General features: G+C 42.9%; 1 protein-coding gene across 2 annotated transcripts in view; it reads right to left on the bottom strand.

The window, feature by feature from the left end:
- Window positions 1-17,898, bottom strand: part of KIAA1549L (KIAA1549 like) — a 316,042-nt gene that overhangs the window by 211,388 nt on the left and 86,756 nt on the right. The gene's annotated exons all lie outside the window — the stretch shown is intronic.

Below are 17,898 nucleotides of genomic sequence, written 5' to 3'. Positions count from 1 at the left end.
CCCTGACCCAGTCAAATCTGACACATAATATTAACTGTCAGCCAATGAAAAAATAAAAGAAAAAGGCTAAGCATTTTTCAGTACATACTGGTGTAAAAGAAAACAGACCTTCTGCTTTCTTCATATTGGCATACAAATTTATGATCCACTCACTCAACAATGTTTACTAAGCTCCTACTATGTGCCGAGTGCAGTCTATGGGGCTGCAAAGAGTCGGACAAGACTGGGCGACTGAACAACAGCACTAGGTGCCGGTCAGGGCACCAGCTGCTGACGATTCAGCAGAGAACAAGTTCAAGCTCCTGGCACTCACAGGCCAATAGAGGGGGCAGATCCATCTACATGGGGTTGTAAAACTCTGCGCTAAATGACCTAAATGCAGCGGTGGGAACACACAGCAGGGACCCCTGACCTAGGTTCTGGGGTCAGGGAACGCTTCTCACAGGAGGTGATGGTGAAGGAAGACAAGAAGGTCAAAAGGGTGGCGGGTAGGGGAGGGATGTTCCAGGCAAGGAGAACACCTGGGGCAAAAGGTTAGAGTTCAGAGACGTATAGCATGTTCTGAGATTTCTTAGATCTTCAAGAAGTTCAGTAGAGCTGGATCAAAGACTTGGGGGTGAAGGAAGAGGCAAGATAAGAAACCTGGACTGTATCCTCAGAGCATCATGGAAATCCCAGGCAGCCAAATCAAGGTGGAGGGAGACACAAAGAAGATCAAGGAAGGGCTAGTAAGACATGCTAAGAAGCCTGGACTTTATCCTGGGGCCATCAAGGGCCATGGAGGGTTTTTAAAAAGGAAAGTGATATAAGCAGGTGTGCATCTGGAAAATCACTCTGTCCACAGTGAGAATGAATTTAAAGAGACATGGCAGGGATGGGGAGATGGGAATGCTGATTTCTCTGACCAGAAAAATGTTAATGTTATTTAGGGGAGAAAAGTGCAGGGGTCCTCAACTAGCCTGTATACACAGAGACACACACATACACACACAGGGGCTCTGGAGTCATGCAAGTCTACCATGTGTCATTGTTGGCTTGTCTGTGTTCTCCATTGGGATGTAAGAGGGGAGACGAAGTCTTAATTGTCTTTGTTTACTCTTCAGAGCCCAGCACAGTGCCTGACACAGAGCAGGCAATTAATAAACGTTTGCTCATTGAATGAATGACTGAGTGCCTGAATGAGCAGGTGAAAGTATGAACATACAAACACATGACAACAGGACAGGGACCTTGGAAAGTATCCACGGAAAGATCACAGGCTTTGGAACCTGGCAGGATCCGATTTAAATAAGAGATCCCTCATGTTCTGGCTGTGTGAGCTTGTGCAAGTTTATCCACTCTGAGACTGTCTCCTCATTTGTAAAATCAAAGATAATAATATCTGCTCACAATATTATCATCAGGATCAAGTGAGACTGTGTGTGTAAGCTGCCAAGTGGAGGTCTGGCACAGTGTAAAGTGAAAATCACTCATTCGTGTCCGACTCTTTGCAATCTCGTGGACTATAGAGGTCATGGAATTCTCTAGGCCAGAATACTGGAGTGAGTAGCCTTTCCCTTCTCCAAGGGACCTTTCCAACCCAGGGATCGAACCCAGGTCTACCACATTACAGGCAGATTCTTTACCAGATGAGCCATAAGGGAAGCCCAAGAATACTGGAGTGGGTAGCCTATCCCTTTTCCAGCAGATCTTCCCAACCCAGGAATCAAACTGGGCTCTCCTGCATTGCAGGCAGATTCTTCACCAACTGAGCTATCAGGAAAGCCATGGCACAGTGTAGGCACTAAAGAAATACAACTCTGCCCCCTTTCAATTTTGCTTGGCCCCCTCTCACCTGGCACCAGCACAGTGTTTCAGAGATACAGTATAAGGAGAAAACAAAGAAGTGAAGATTCCGGACCTGTACCTGATGCCAAGTGGAAGACAATTTCTAAAAATTTCTTGTCTGTCATGAGAAAAACTGACCAATCCTCATTCCAGTAGCTACTGAGCCACTAGAGAGTAGATTAAAGTTATTAGAGAGTAAAGAAGTTAAAGCATGTAGGAAAGGCATTACACAGAGTGATACAAAATTACATAAAGCAGTCCGTCCTAGTCATGTTCCACCAACTAGACAGAGATTCAGATTGACTGTGACCAGTAACTATCAAACAGAAAAATAACCATTGACTTTAACCAACCCACTTTTCCAAAGATGTTCCTGGGATTAGCCTGACAACAGACAGTTAATCCCCACTCCAGTACTCTTGCTTGGAAAATCCCATGGACGGAGGAGCTTGGTGGGCTGCAGTCCATGGAGTCGCTAAGAGTCAGACACGACTGAGCGACTTCACTTTCACTTTTCACTTTCATGCACTGGAGAAGGAAATGGCAACCCACTCCAGTGTTCTTGCCTGGAGAATCCCAGGAACAGGGGAGCCTGGTGGGCTGCAGTCCATGGGGTCACACAGAGTCAGACACAACTGAAGCAACTTAGCAGCAGCAGCAGCAGCAAACAGTTAATATTTATTTTCCTTTGATATAAGAATATGTGTGTATGGACTTGGCTGTTCTCTTTATTTGGGGTGGTTTCAGTTGGTGGTAGTTATGCATCTTACAACACTGTCTTACTTTTTTTGCAATTCATTTACTCTGATTTTCAAAAGGGACTAATAAAGTAAAGTGAATAAAATGGAAACAAAAGGAAGAGAACAGTTAAGAGGAGGAAAGCAGATGAGCTAACAATAAGGATGACTATGGTTCCTGGGACTGAGCGTGTAGAAAGGTCATGACATTCATGTGCTAAACGATGTGTATGTGTCACCTTATGTCACTCTTATAATAACCACATGGTTGAGAGAGATACCATATTTCACTGAATTTAAGGCATCATTAAGAAAGGAAAAACTGCCAATTAAACTAAGAGAATTCAGAGATGTTAAAATACCAAAAAAAAAAAAAAAAAGGATGGCTGATAACTAAGGAAACAGAGCATTACTACTGCCCTTTGGTAAGTAAGAAAACTGAAAAACAGGAAACTTAAGAAACTTACCCAAGGTTGCTGGTCAGTAAGTAGAAGAAGAATCAGGTTTTGAACCCAGGAAGTCTGACACTGAAGAGTTCAGGCCCCTTATCACTGAATACACTGTCTCCCTACTTCTGAGCTTCCCGGCAGGCATGGTGAAAGCAGATAAAGGTTGGATTACATAATCCTCATTATTTGGGAAGAAACACAATAGCTTCTCAGGAAGTCAAAGTTTTTCTAGTGAAAAACTCACAGACAAATTTCTTAGAGATCTTACATAAGGGGTATGTGTAGATAGTTTTGTTAAAACTTTCAAAAACAATTAGAAGGCTAATATAAAAACACAACTTAATGAAAACAATTATCCATGGACAAGGTCATGGAGTCAAGAAAGTCACCTTCTCATAGTCTAATACACCTCACAGATGGAACCAAATGTATCCAGAGAAGGAGAGAATATGTTCAAGTTATCCTCCCCAAATAGAACATCATCGTTTGCCATTCATTTTTTACTGACAGCTGGTTTATTAGGTGGGACAGAATATTCTGCAGCAAAAACCTGAGGGAAGAATTATGCTGACTGGTAAATTCTGTCCATATGGTGGTCCATTTATGAATTAAGAATTGACTAGCCACTAAATAATTCAGGCACTGGGATTCAGCAAACACTGTCCTCTCCTCCAGAAAGTCTCTACAGCCCTGGTTTCCGCATGGCAGAGTCTTAGCCATTGTAAGCGTACACTTTCTTCAGCATCTTGTCCTGAGGTAGCACGTAGAACTGAGTTGACTTCCTGGATCCTAAACCATCTCTAATACTCCCTAGCCGGGTACTCCTGCACAAGTTAAGATATCTTGATGCCTCAATTTCCCCATTTGCAAATGATGAAGCTCATAGTGATATCTTCCTCCCAGGGCTGTTATAAAAACAATTCATATAAAAGATTTCATATGTATGGCACATGATGAATATTCTAGAAATGGGTGGCAAGTTTTATTACTTGGATGGTTGTGGTTTTTTAACAGATAATTTATTTAGCAAGAGTAACCCTAGGGCCCTTTGGGAGGAGAGGTTGTACAGGTGTGAACTATTTTGCTCTTCAGGCATGAGGTAGAATGAGATGCCTGGGGATGAACAGCAATCACGATGCACAGCCAATACCTACAAGATGCATTTCAGTGATCCTAAATGCCTTCGAGTTGAGGATGGCAGCCTGGCATATGGGAAGAACCAAAGTTTAGAGTCAGGCATTTGCTCAAATCCCAGCTTAACACTCACCTGCTATGTGGCCTCAGGCAGGCTGGTTAACCTCTTTGTACTCCAATTATAAAATGCAGATAATACCACATACCATGCAATGTTGCTAAAACAGCCAGAAATAATATGTGTAAAATGCCTGGCACACTATAAACAAAAGATAGCTCAGCTGGTAAAGAATCCGCCTGCAATGCAGGAGACCCCGGTTCATTCTGGATTAGGAAGATCCCCTGGAGAAGGGACAGGCTACCCACTCCAGTATTCTCGGGCTTCCCTTGTGCCTCAGCTGGTAAAGAATCTGCCTGCAATGCAGGAGACCTGGGTTCGATCCCTGGGTTGGAAAGATCCCTTGGAGAAGGGAAAGGCTACCCACTCCAGTATTCTGGCCTGGAGAATTCCATGGACTATAGAGTCGTACTATAAGAGTTGGACACGACTGAGCAACTTTCACTTTCACTGTAGCAGCCTATTGAATTTTACTTAAGTATCAGTTTTCTTCTTTATTTAAAGAGTGTTTATAAGAATGCTTTTTCTTTCCTACCAAGCAAAAGACATCCATTTTATGTGAAAATATGATTTAGGACTTATTATTCTTTAGAGATAGGGAATTATGTGTGTATGTGTGTGTGTGTGAAAAAATCAAATTCCTAACTCCAATTTTAATGCTCTTCTTTTTTCAACCTGTTTTTAAATACCCCAGCAAATCAACTTCACTGTAAAAAGTGTCTAGAGACTAAATAAAAGAAAGAATATTAGCCTCTTCTAATTCCACTATGTAGAGATAACTACACACGGGGTTTTATTGTTTACCCTTCCAGAAAGTTTTTCTCTGCATATAAACATATATGTGCAAATCCACTTTTAATAATCCCATACAGCAAAGATCAAGAATCCCATTTCCCTCAGGACCATCCCTGCCTGTGCTAAACTTTGCAAGGAACAAAATGTAAATCCTTTATTTCAGAGAAGCATGTAGGTAAGGGAATTGTTTTTAATTAAACATCCTGTCCCAAGATCTACAACCTCCCTAATATGTATAAATCTCCCTGTGCCCAACAATATGTAAGCAAGTACCAGGCAAACAAATGCCCACACATTCACAATAGATGCTGAATTCAAATATAGTCAACATTCAAGTACTCAAGCCAGTTGAACATGTGACTGAGTATGTCAGCACTCCAATACGACTCCATGTTTTTAAGCCAACAGATAGCTCCCCTACACCAAGTACCCCTTACCTCCCACTTCAGATACAGACACACAACCATGTGAGTCCAGGAAATGGAATTTTGTTTCCACTTCACGTCCCCCATCCTCACAATGCCAGGCAGCTGACTTGGGCTGCCTGTGTGTAGTGACCGGTTCAAGCATTTCAAAATCAGAAACATGCAGGCTTGCCCACCTCCCCCATCCCCATCCCATCTCAATCCCTGGGCTCCCACCCCTTCCCATCAAGAGGTACTACTGAAAAGCCAATTTTCTAACCCCACTTTAGGGGAGCCTAGGTTCCTCCGTGAGGCCTGTGAGCACTTAGGATTAATTGTTATTTGCTATCTAAGCAATACCTTTCCAAGGTAGCCATGGTTAGTGAGTGCTCATACATTTTAATCACTTTCCTTGAAGGGATTTGTTCTCACAAAGAGCACGAGTGTGGTGAGGAGCATAAAAGATATGCGGTGGGTTGCTAAGAGAGAGAAGACAGAGATAAAAGGAGCAGGTGAGATGAAGGCTATTTCTACAAGGAGAACAAGGAAAAAGACTGACGGATGGATCTGACGGAGGCCATGAATCAGAATCCGTTTTCCATATCCTCTAGGACACTGGTTTTTCAACTCCTCATCCCTTTTATAGTGACAAATAAAAAGTAATATGTTATGCTGCTAAAAGGACATTGTCACACAAAGCGAACCCTCCTGGGCTGAGCGTCATGAGACAGGACTTATGTGAGACAGAGCACAGCCGAATGGCCAAAGGCAAAGTGACATGAAATGGCAGATCCGCCGGGTAATGGCTCCAAATGTATACGATCATTTCCAAAGGAGGTGACACAAACCACCCTTCGGAAAGCCCTGCCGTGCCCGCCTCCTCTCCCCAACACACACACACACACACACACATACATGCACACGCACAGATGCCCATGGAGGAAGCAGACCTCTGATGGGGTGGAGTCAGAGTACAATCCAAATGAAGATAGATGTGGATTCCCACGGCACGCCTCCGGCCAACAAGGTTAGTAATAGCTGTGTCTGAGCTAAATGCGTGAAGCCCAGCGTCCTTTCACACTATTATCAATTCAGGCTGCTGTAAAGTTGAAATAAACTCTCCACGAGCACCCAAACGCCCAAATTTATAAATGCAGCCCATTAAAAAAAGCCTATCTCTTAGCAGCTGGCAACTGCAATCAAAACAGGGGAATTTGGGATTATAAAAAGTAATGTTAGCAATAAACATGTTGTTTAAAAGCTTGAAACTCCTCATCCTGCCACTCCTACCATCCTAGCTGTCACTTTCAGATGCCTCCATTTCCAAAATTCCAAGTTTTGTGCTCTCAAGTTTAACCCTATTAATTCTACGCTTTCCTAAATCTATTGGGTTGGCCAAAAAGTTCACTCATCTTTTTTTTTTTCTGTAATATCGGAAAAACTGGAATGAACATTTTGACCAACCCAATACACAGAGCTCCCCGTGGGGGACAAAAGCCCAGCGCAGTGGGTACCTCAAGCTCTCAGCCCAACCACATCAGCACAGCGACTCCTGTCACGTGATCAGCACCACCACTGTGACATGCATTTATCATCCTGTGTGATAAACACACCTGGATAGGGCCACCTGCCCTTTTTCTTCTTAGATCACCCTTTTTTCTTAGATCACCATTTTTCAGATGTCTGTGTTCTGAATACTACATGCCCTGCAAACAGAGTCAACCATCAAGCTGCCAAGCAGTGATTATTCCTAGGTCCAGCTCTGGTCTGGGCAGCATCTGGAGGCATTCACAGCAAGCGCACTTTGACACAGCTGCTCTCAGATACGCTCGCCTCCTTACCTGCAGCCCAGTCCTCCGTCACCAAACTGAGCCTTCCTTTAATTGCAGGTTTCACCTAAAATTCATCTGATTCTTGGATCTCTTCCTAATTAGGATTCTTTCCTAATTAATCTCGAGTTATCTTCTATCCCCGAGGACCTGACGCCATCCAACCGCCCTAATTAATGCACTTGCCTTCACTCCCATTCCTAACATTTGCAGAACCTGGGACAGGAATACAAACGGAGGCCTGCAGGCCATAAATGTAAATATTTAAAAGTTATAAATCAAGCTGATGAGTTATTAAATGAAGTATAGTCTATCCAATCTTGTTATTGATTCCTTCATAATGACCTCAAGGTCAGCTTCAAATACAAAATTCTCACTCTAGTCTTTGGCCCTTGGTCCTCAGCCAGCCCACTTTCTTTTCTCACTCCCAGCTCCATCCCGCAGCACAAGGGACCTCGTGCTAACAGAAATGCTGGGCTGTGCGTAAAAATGCTTCTATCTCAGCCACATTTCTTTGTCATCTCTTAGGCTTACAGGTGCACACACTGAGGTTATGGACTGCCCTTGGGAGGTGGGGAATGAGGCCCACATAGGCCATGGAGGCAGATGTGGACAGGGAATTCCAGGGTTTGGGTATACACAGCATGATGCAGATTCTAGATTCTAGAAGGGAGGGCATGGCTCTTTGGCCCCACATAGGCCCTGCCCCATGGAGACATGCAGACTGTGGAGGGCCAGAATAGGCCCAGGCCTAAGGATGGTACCACTCATCTCTGCAGTCATATCCTATTCCTCTTTCAAAACCTAGCTCAAAAGAGATCACTGCCTCCAGGAAGTCATCCTTGATTATCTGCCCCTCCCCAACACACAAATCCAATAGGTTCTGTAAATGCTTATTAATGAAGGCTGTAGAAAAACCTAGATGAGCGTGGAATACCTATGATATAGACTGAACTTGTGTTTATCTGTCTTCCCTTGTGGCTCAGCTGGTAAAGAATCCACCTGCAATGTGGGAGACCTGGTTCAGTCCCTGGGTTGGGAAGAGCCCCTGGAGAAGGGAACGGCTACCCACTCCAGTATTCTGGCCTGGAGAATTCCACGGACTGTATAGTCCATGGGGTCACAAAGAGTCAGACACAACTGAGCGACTTTCACTTCACTTCCCCCAACAGAGACACAGAGCCTTGTGAGCAATGGTCATGTTAAACTGAAATGTTCTAGATTCCTGGGTTCATTACCAAGTATATGGCAATCAGGGCTCACAGCTAAGATGTCCATTGAACTAGGCCTCCTCCTGGCTGAGAGGTCCAGGTGCTTTTATAACAGGATGTTAAAGGCCACTTATTCTGTGGTCTCAGGTTGTTGAGGCTCACAGGTAAAACCATTTAAGAGATGTTAAGAACTCTCATATCTTGGATAACATTGGCAGGACTGGCCAAGAGACTGAGTTGCCAGTTCTGCCAGCTTGAGCCCACTACCCACCTCTAGGCTCTTTAAGGGAGAAGGAAGAATTCATTGAGGGGAGGGGCAAAGATATTTTCTATGGCAAGAGTTATCAGTGTGCTGTGTATTTCAACACACTCCACGCCCTCCCCTGGACAGGGGACTGTTCTGTTCTCACTTGGAAAAATGAGAAAGTTCAGCAATGGCGGAGCCCAGAGAATCCTCAAAAGTACCTCACAGTGAGCCAACAATTGTACTTCTGCAAACTCAGAAGGTTCTGTATCAAACCACAATACCAGGTAAGACCATTCCTCATTCTTGACCCTTGACTCTCTCCCTGCCCTCCACCAACCCTCTTACTATAGCAGCTATGGGATGGATAAGGGGGAGTAGGAAGTAGACATGAAACCAATTATACATCCCTCTTCCGCCCAAAAGGGAAGATCAAGGAAGGCCTGAGCTGGAGGTGGGGAGAAGTTTTAAACTGGGTAAGTGTTTTTGCTTTTTTTTTTAATTAATTAACTTTAATTGGAACCTAATTACTTTACAATATTGTGGTGGTTTTTCTGTACATTGACATGAATCAGCCATGGGTGTACATGTGACCCCCATCCTGAATCCCTCCTCCCACCTCCCTCCTCATCCCATCCCTCTGGGTTGTCCCAGTGCACTGGCTTTGAGTGCCCTGTTGCATGCATCAAACTTGGACTGGTCATCTGTTTCACATATGGTAATATACATGTTTCAATGCTATTCTCTCAAATCATCCCACCCTTGCCTTCTCCCACAGAGTCCAAAAGTCTGTTCTTTATATCTGTGTCTCTTTTGTTCTCTTGCATATAGGGTCATAGTTGCAATCTTTCTAAATCCCATATATATGCATTAATATACTGTGTTGGTATTTTTCTTTCTGACTTACTTCACTCTGTATAATAGGCTCCAGTTTCGTCCACCTCATTTGAACTGACCCAAATGTGTTCTTTTTAATAACTGAGTAATATTCCATTGTGTATATGTACCACAACTTCCTTATCCATTTGTCTGCTGATGGACATGTAGCTGTTGTAAACAGTGCTGCAATGAACATTGGGGTACACATGTCTCTTTCAATTCTGGTTTCCTCAGTATGTACGCCCAGCAGTGGGATTGCTGGGTCATCAGATCAAATCAGATCAGTCGCTCAGTCGTGTCCGACTCTTTGTGACCCCATGAATCGCAGCACACCAGGCTTCCCTGTCCATCACCAACTCCCAGAGTTCACTCAGACTCATGTCCATCGAGTCAGTGATGCCATCCAGCCATCTCATCCTCTGTCGTCCCCTTCTCCTCTTGCCCCCAATCCCTCCCAGCATCAGAGTCTTTTCCAATGAGTCAACTCTTCGCATGAGGTGGCCAAAGTACTGGAGTTTCAGCTTTAGCATCATTCCTTCCAAAGAAATCCCAGGGCTGATCTCCTTTAGAATGGACTGGTTGGATTTCCTTGCAGTCCAAGGGACTCTCAAGAGTCTTCTCCAACACCACAGTTCAAAAGCATCAATTCTTCAGTGCTCAGCCTTCTTCACAGTCCAACTCTCACATCCATACATATGGCAGTTCTATTTACAGTTTTTTAAGGAGTCTCCACACTGTTCTCCATAGTGGCTGTACTAGTTTGTATTCTCACCAGCAGTGTAAGAGGGTTCCCTTTTCTCCGCACCCTTTCCAGCATTTATTGTTTGTAGACTTTTTGATGGCAGCCATTCTGACTGGCATGAGATGGGACCTCATTCTGGCTTTGATTTGCATTTCTTTGATAATGAGTGATGTTAAGCATCTTTTCATGTGTTCATTAGCCATCTATATGTCTTCTTTGGAGAAATGTCTGTTTTGTTCTTTGACCCATTTTTTGATTGGGTTGTTTATTTTTCTGGTATTAAGCTGCATGAGCTGCTTGTATACTTTTGAGATTAATTCATAGGACTTTAAAAAAATTTTAATTGGATTTTGATATTACATTGGGTGGACACTTTTTTTAACTTTTTATTTTATATTGGGGTATAGATGATAACAAGGTTGTGATGTGATAGTTTCAGGTGAAGAGTTAAGAGACTCAGCTATACATATATGTGTATCCATTGTCCTCCCAAACTCCCTTCCCATCCAGGCTATGGGTGGACATTTTTAATGCATGGGAAAGGTGACTACTGGCTTATCATCTGAGAGTGTCTAGAAAGTTAAGGGATACAAGAAAGAGCAAAGTTGTTTCATGCCCCACCAAGTTCAGAACATTCAATAAACCAGTAGGTTTTCATTAACTCACATGTATAAAATACCTAAGTTGCTAAAGGCCTGCATGGACATTACATTCTCATGACCCCACCTACAACACAGCATTGGCTGCCCTTGGGGAAAAAATAAATTAGGTCATCAACTTGAGTTTTATAAGATGGAGAATGTCATTTTGTTCCCTGCTCAAATTACAAGTTACGTATTAAACTGACTTTAGTTTCTCCTCTTTTTGTTTTAAATCCACATATATCATGACAACTATTAGCCAGCTAAAGAGGAGCCCCTTTGACCTGAAATCGAATACCTTTATGTTTCCCATCGGAGAAGGCAATGGCACCCCACTCCAGTACTCTTGCCTGGAAAATCCCATGGACAGAGGAGCCTGGTTGGCTGCAGTCCATGGGGTCGCTAAGAGTCGGACATGACTGAGCGACTTCACTTTCACTTTTCACTTTCATGCATTGGAGAAGGAAATGGCAACCCACTCCAGTGTTCTTGCCTGGAGAATCCCGGGGACAGGGGAGCCTGGTGGGCTGCCGTCTGTGGGGTTGCACAGAGTCGGACACGACTGAAGCAACTTAGCAGCAGCAGCAGCAGCATGTTTCCCATAATTTACTGGTTTTCTTCTTTTCCTAAGAGATGTATTCTTTATCATGACCATCACTCACAGACTGGACCACTAGCGAGCTGACCATTTCCTTCTCAGGTGATTTAAAACATGATGGTGTTGTGGCTGAACACACTTGTGAAGAAGTCATTTTGCTCCCTAAAGTCTATTTGGAAGAGCTGGCTGAGATTTTTTTCCCTACTACTTCAAATATATATCTTACAGACTAACTCTTTAAAAATTAAGATAAATACACCCATTACTTAGCAGGGAATTAACCAAGAGGCTTGTGACTCTGTGATTTTTCCAGAACCTTCTGTGCCTTTAGAAAAAGGACTTGCGGAAACATCATATTTTCAAAAAACTTATCTAGCTGCCTCTAAACCTATGCAAAAGCATCATACCCATGAAATCATTTCAGATACAGGATTTTTCTGACTAATTCTAACAGAACCAAACCTAACTTGAATCCTGCAATGAAGTTTTAGTTGAAATACACAAACACCAAAGCCAAACGAGAAACTAACCCTGAAAGGTGTCAATATGATTGCTTTAATCCTCATATGAAGCCTTCTTTCCTCCTGACATTCTATGGCAGTGATGATTAAAAGAATCTTCTTTAGTGATAGAAATATTTTTATATCCATACTGTCCAATATGTTAGCTATTCATCACAAGTGGCCAGGGAGCACCTGAGATGTGGCTGGTGCAACTGAAGCACTGAATCCTTAATGTTATTTAAGTGTAAACAGTCATATGTAACTGTGGCCACCATTTTATTAGACAGGTTTTATTAGACAGCTCAGTTCTATAGCATTTATTATTGTTGGCAATCCAGAGAACTTCCTTGGAGAATGAGTCCTTGTGGCTGACCAAGTTTTCTGGAAAATTAAGCAGCAGTCACTAAACCTTCACTTTGCCAAATGGTTTTCCAACTTTTTTTTAAAGCAGCAATTCCTTTTTGTCTTATTTCTCCTTTCTTTTCAAAAAATACTTTTCTATTACAATGCCACTGCTTTAGACATTAGAAAAAAATGTCTTTCTAAAGTGATTTAAGAAAAAAATACACTGTACCCACATACCTTCTTAAACAGCATCTCCTGAGCATAACTGAATCTTTCCTGCAGGCGTCGGGGTCATGGTTATGAACACAGGCTATCAGACTCAGAAGAAACACATCAATTACTATAATGCACCTTAATGCAATGAAGCTCTCAGGGTCACTGGGCCCAGTGGGGCTTCTGAAACCTACCCCAGTCAGAGATTTTTATAGCCTTCTGTCACATGTTGTTCCTAGCTGTCAATGTCAAGCCCTATTACTGTCAGGGTGTCTGCCTGTATTTATTTATTGGATACCTTGTTTCCAAAAGGTAGTTGCCTATGTGATGATGGCCTCTTTTCCCATTTCAATTGCTGCCTGATTTGCTAACATTGCAAGGATGGTAGACCTGGAGTTAGAAATGTTTGTAAATTAAGGATAATTAAGGCTGCACAGAGTCGGACATGACTGAAGCGATTTAGCAGCAGCAGCAGGGTATAAACAAGGGTATGAAGAGTTCTCAGTAAACTTAAGTTTTAATGCCAGGACCTCTTGATGTCTAACTCACAGCTCAGAGCCTCTTCTGCTTACTTGTTGATTCCAGGCAGAGAGCTTGCATAATAGCCACTACAGATAGGTTGGGTCTTAGTTTTCTGCTGTAAGGAATCTTATTCTTGCCTTTGTTATTTAACTTTTTATTCAGTATTACTAGTTTCCCCAAATAGCACATAAACATTTTTGGTAAAGGGAATAGAAATGTGTTATTCTTCTTTGTATTCTTTACAATATTTTTCCTGGCACTATCCACCAAGAAAGGATGAACTGGATGCTGAATGAACTAATATTATATTTTACTCTTGAGTTTATTTTCATAAAGCTTAAGCATAATAAAAGTGGTTTTCAAAGTTAAACATAACTCAAAGCAGAACCTGCTGATGCTCAATAGTGATTAAATATTAATATTTCTTAGCTATTTTTATCTGATTAGCTCGAATTTTAAGTTGAAACTTACTCCACTTGGCCATATTCAATTATATTCCTGACTAAATCAGATGCCTGTCACCTCTGACATTTCTTGTTTTTTGAGCTCAGAAAAGTGACTCAGAAAGATTCTAGATTTTCCTAGACAAAACAGAATTGAAATTCCAGAAATGAACCCAGTACTCGAGGAGCATCTCCCCAGTATCCCCAAATATGGGGAACAATCACATCTCTGATTCAAGATATCATATTTCTATTGAGGTGCCCTGAGAGTGACTCAGCTCTCTTAGCCAGCCATATCACATTGCTGAGTCACATTTGAACTTATCATGAACTAGAAGCTCCCCCTACAACAGTCTTACTTTAATCAATAACTCTTAACCTCCCTTCTCTACCCTTGCCAGTAATCCCCAAGTCTGGAGGAAGATAAAACTCTCCAGAAAAATTTAAGAGACACTCCCCAACCTTGCTCATCCTTGCAGATGTCTTTTCGAGAAATAATATGACTCATTCCCAAAATCTCAAATTTTCACAGCTCTGTAATTCACTGACACTCTCAGTATCTTGTTTTCTTCATCTCTCCTGTGACATTTACAAGGATCCAGCTTCTACCTGAAAGAGCAGTGCTATATACAATGTAAGCCACTAGGAGAACACATGTGGCTTCCCAGGAAATACAGTCATCAATAGAATCTCAAAAGTGTGAGTCCAGCTGGAAAGATTCCTTTTTAAGCTTCAGCATGAGTGCATCCTGGCCAGATCTGAGTCAGTAAGAAAAACTCCTGCTTCATAAAGATTAAACAGAGGCACTGGCCCTACAACCTACCTCACTCACCCCAGCATCCAGCTTCCTACAAAGCACGAAGATCCACAGCGGGGGAAGACACACAGAGAAGGGTGGAGGCCCCAGTGAAACACCCCTCAGGCTGAACTAGGGGGTAGAATGAGCTCATCAACAGCCAATCACCATGGGATTTGTAGTGTTGGGCAAAGGCAAAACAAATTTCCCTTCTGCAGTGAGGTAGTTATGATGGATACCTCCTTTTCCTGTTATTTCTTCCCAGCTCACACCTACTTCTTGGATATGAGGATAAGGGCAGGACAATAAAGGGATTATCAATATGAGAGATCTGGGTAGTTGAAGACTATCTTTTAAGTCTATTGGTTGCAGAGTTTTTGTTTTCTTTTTTTTCCCTTGGAGTAAAGGGCTTCGTCTGTCTTATTGGGATCTTTGGCTTAGAAGTAGCATACCATGGGACTTCCCTGGCGGTACAGTGATTAAAATCCACCTTCAAGTGCAGGGGACGAGGGTTCAATCTCTGGTCAGGGAACTAAGATCCCATATGCCACAGAGCAACTAATAAGCTCACGTGCCACAACTAGAAAAGCCCTCATGTTGCAACTACTGAGGCCCTGCGTCAAAACAAAGACCCAGCACAAGCAAAAAAAAGTTCCATAGCACAAAGGGAAAAGCAACAACTTTTGAAGCTCAGATCAGATCAGTCGCTCAGTCGTGTCCGACTCTTTGCGACCCCATGAATCGAAGCACGCCAGCCCTCCCTGTCCATCACCAACTCCCGGTGTTCACTCAGACTCATGTCCATCGAGTCAGTAATGCCATCCAGCCATCTCATCCTCTGTCATCCCCTTCTCCTCCTGCCCCCAATCCCTCCCAGCATCAGAGTCTTTTCCAATGAGTCAACTCTTCGCATGAGGTAGCCAAAGTACTGGAGATTCAGCTTTAGCATCATTCCTTCATCAGATCAGATCAGTTGCTCAGTCGTGTCCGACTCTTCGCGACCCCATGAATCACAGCACGCCAGGCCTCCCTGTCCATCACCAACTCCCGGAGTTCACGCAGACTCACGTCCATTGAGTCAGTGATGCCATCCAGGCATCTCATCCTCTGTTGTCCCCTTCTCCTCCTGCCCCCAATCCCTCCCAGCATCAGAATCTTTTCCAATGAGTCAACTCTTCGCATGAGGTGGCCAAAGTACTGGAGTTTCAGCTTTAGCATCATTCCTTCCAAAGAAATCCCAGGGCTGATCTCCTTCAGAATGGACTGGTTGGATCTCCTTGCAGTCCAAGGGACTCTCAAGAGGCTTCTCCAACACCACAGTTCAAAAGCATCAATTCTTCGGCACTCAGCCTTCTTCACAGTCCAACTCTCACATCCATACATGACCACAGGAAAAACCATAGCCTTGACTAGACGAACCTTTGTTGGCAAAGTTAGGTTTTGGGTTCTAAATTATAGCTATGTGATCTTAGTGAAACCACTTGACCTCTTGGCCTTAGATTCCTCCCCTGATATCATGAAAGAATTCAAGGAAAATATACGTAAAATGCCTTGGACATGGTAAACACTGAAAAAGTGATAGCTATTTGCTCTTGAACTCTATGAGAGCCCCAACAGAGCGAAAAATAGTGGCAAGGAAGCAGGAGCTGGTTGTTTGGACAAGGGGAAGGAAGGTTCTTGTTTTTGAGGGTTTTGTTTTTTTTTTTTTTTCAGATTGTCTGGTTCAGTTCTCAAAGCTGGGAAAGTTCTGGAGAGAAGTTCAGTCTACTACTTCTAAGGAAACACAGCTGACATGAAGATAAAAGAAGATGAGGAGTTCTCACAAGTGAGACATTTATATTTTCTTCCAGACAAGAGTAGAACCATTCCTCATAAACCCTTCAACCACAAAGCAAACAAATTAACTCAAGAGTAGTGAGTGAGCAGAATTTAATGACATTTATACACAATGAAAAATTTACCAAGTGTGTGCAATAAATAGAAATAATGTTGGAGAAAATGGCAATACATTAGAGAAGCTTCAGGAAAATAAACATGCTTTTGTATGTGCCTGTGAATCCTTATAAATATATCCAGGTTGGTTGTTTATGTTGTCCTATAGTAAAGTAATGCTCAAAATTCTCCAAGCCAGGCTTCAGCAATATGTGAACTGTGAACTTCCTGATGTTCAAGCTGGTTTTAGAAAGGGCAGAGGAACCAGAGATCAAATTGCCAACATCCATTGGATCATCGAAAAAGCAAGAGAGTTCCAGAAAAGCATCTATTTCTGCTTTATTGACTATGCCAAAGCCTTTGACTGTGTGGATCACAATAAACTGTGGAAAATTCTGAAAGAGATGGGAATACCAGACCACCTGATCTGCCTCTTCAGAAACTTGTATGCAGGTCAGGAAGCAGCAGTTAGAACTGGACATGGAACAACAGACTGGTTCCAAATAGGAAAAGGAGTACGTCAAGGCTGTATATTGTCACCCTGTTTATTTAACTTATATGCAGAGTCCATCATGAGAAACTTCCAGCTGGGCTGGAAGAAACACAAGCTGGAATCAAGATTGCCGGGAGAAATATCAATCACCTCAGATATGCAGATGACACCACCCTTATGGCAGAAAGTGAAGAGGAACTCAAAAGCCTCTTGATGAACGTGAAAGTGGAGAGTGAAAAAGTTGGCTTAAAGCTCAACATTCAGAAAATGAAGATCATGGCATCCAGTCCCACCACTTCATGGGAAATAGATGGGGAAACAGTGGAAATAGTGTCAGACTTTATTTTTCTGGGCTCCAAAATCACTACAGATGGTGACTTCAGCCATGAAATTAAAAGGCGCTTACTCCTTGGAAGGAAAGTTATGACCAACCTAGATAGCATATTCAAAAGCAGAGACATTACTTTGCCAACAAAGCTTCGTCTAGTCAAGGCTATGATTTTTCCAGTGGTCATATGTGGATGTGAGAGTTGGACTGTGAAGAAGGCTGAGCGCCGAAAAATTGATGCTTTTGAACTGTGGTGTTGGAGAAGACTCTTGAGAGCCCCTTGGACTGCAAGGAGATCCAACCAGTCCATCCTGAAGGAGATCAGCCCTGGGAATTCTTTGGAAGGAATGATGCTAAAGGTGAAACTCCAGTTCTTTGGCCACCTCATGAGAAGAGTTGACTCATTGGAAAAGACTCTGATGTGGGAGGGGTTGGGGGCAAGAGGAAAGGGGGACGACAGAGGATGAGATGCCTGGATGGCATCACCGACTCAATGGACGTGAGTCTGAGTGAACTCCGGGAGTTGGTGATGGACAGGGAGGCCTGGCATGCTGTGACTCATGGGGTCGCAAAGAGTCAGACACAACTGAGCGACTGATCTGATTTGATCTGATCTGGTAGTAAACAGTGAAGAGTTGAGCTCGTAACATTTTATCTCTTCCCTGGAGCGATTTGCACTTTCAACTTTGTAAAATCTATTTGCATTGGAGTCCAA

Source organism: Bos javanicus, chromosome 15 (assembly GCF_032452875.1).
Source record: "Bos javanicus breed banteng chromosome 15, ARS-OSU_banteng_1.0, whole genome shotgun sequence".
NCBI lineage: Eukaryota > Metazoa > Chordata > Mammalia > Artiodactyla > Bovidae > Bos > Bos javanicus.
Note: the sequence above shows the minus strand (reverse complement) of the source record. Positions and strands in the feature narration are given on the sequence as shown.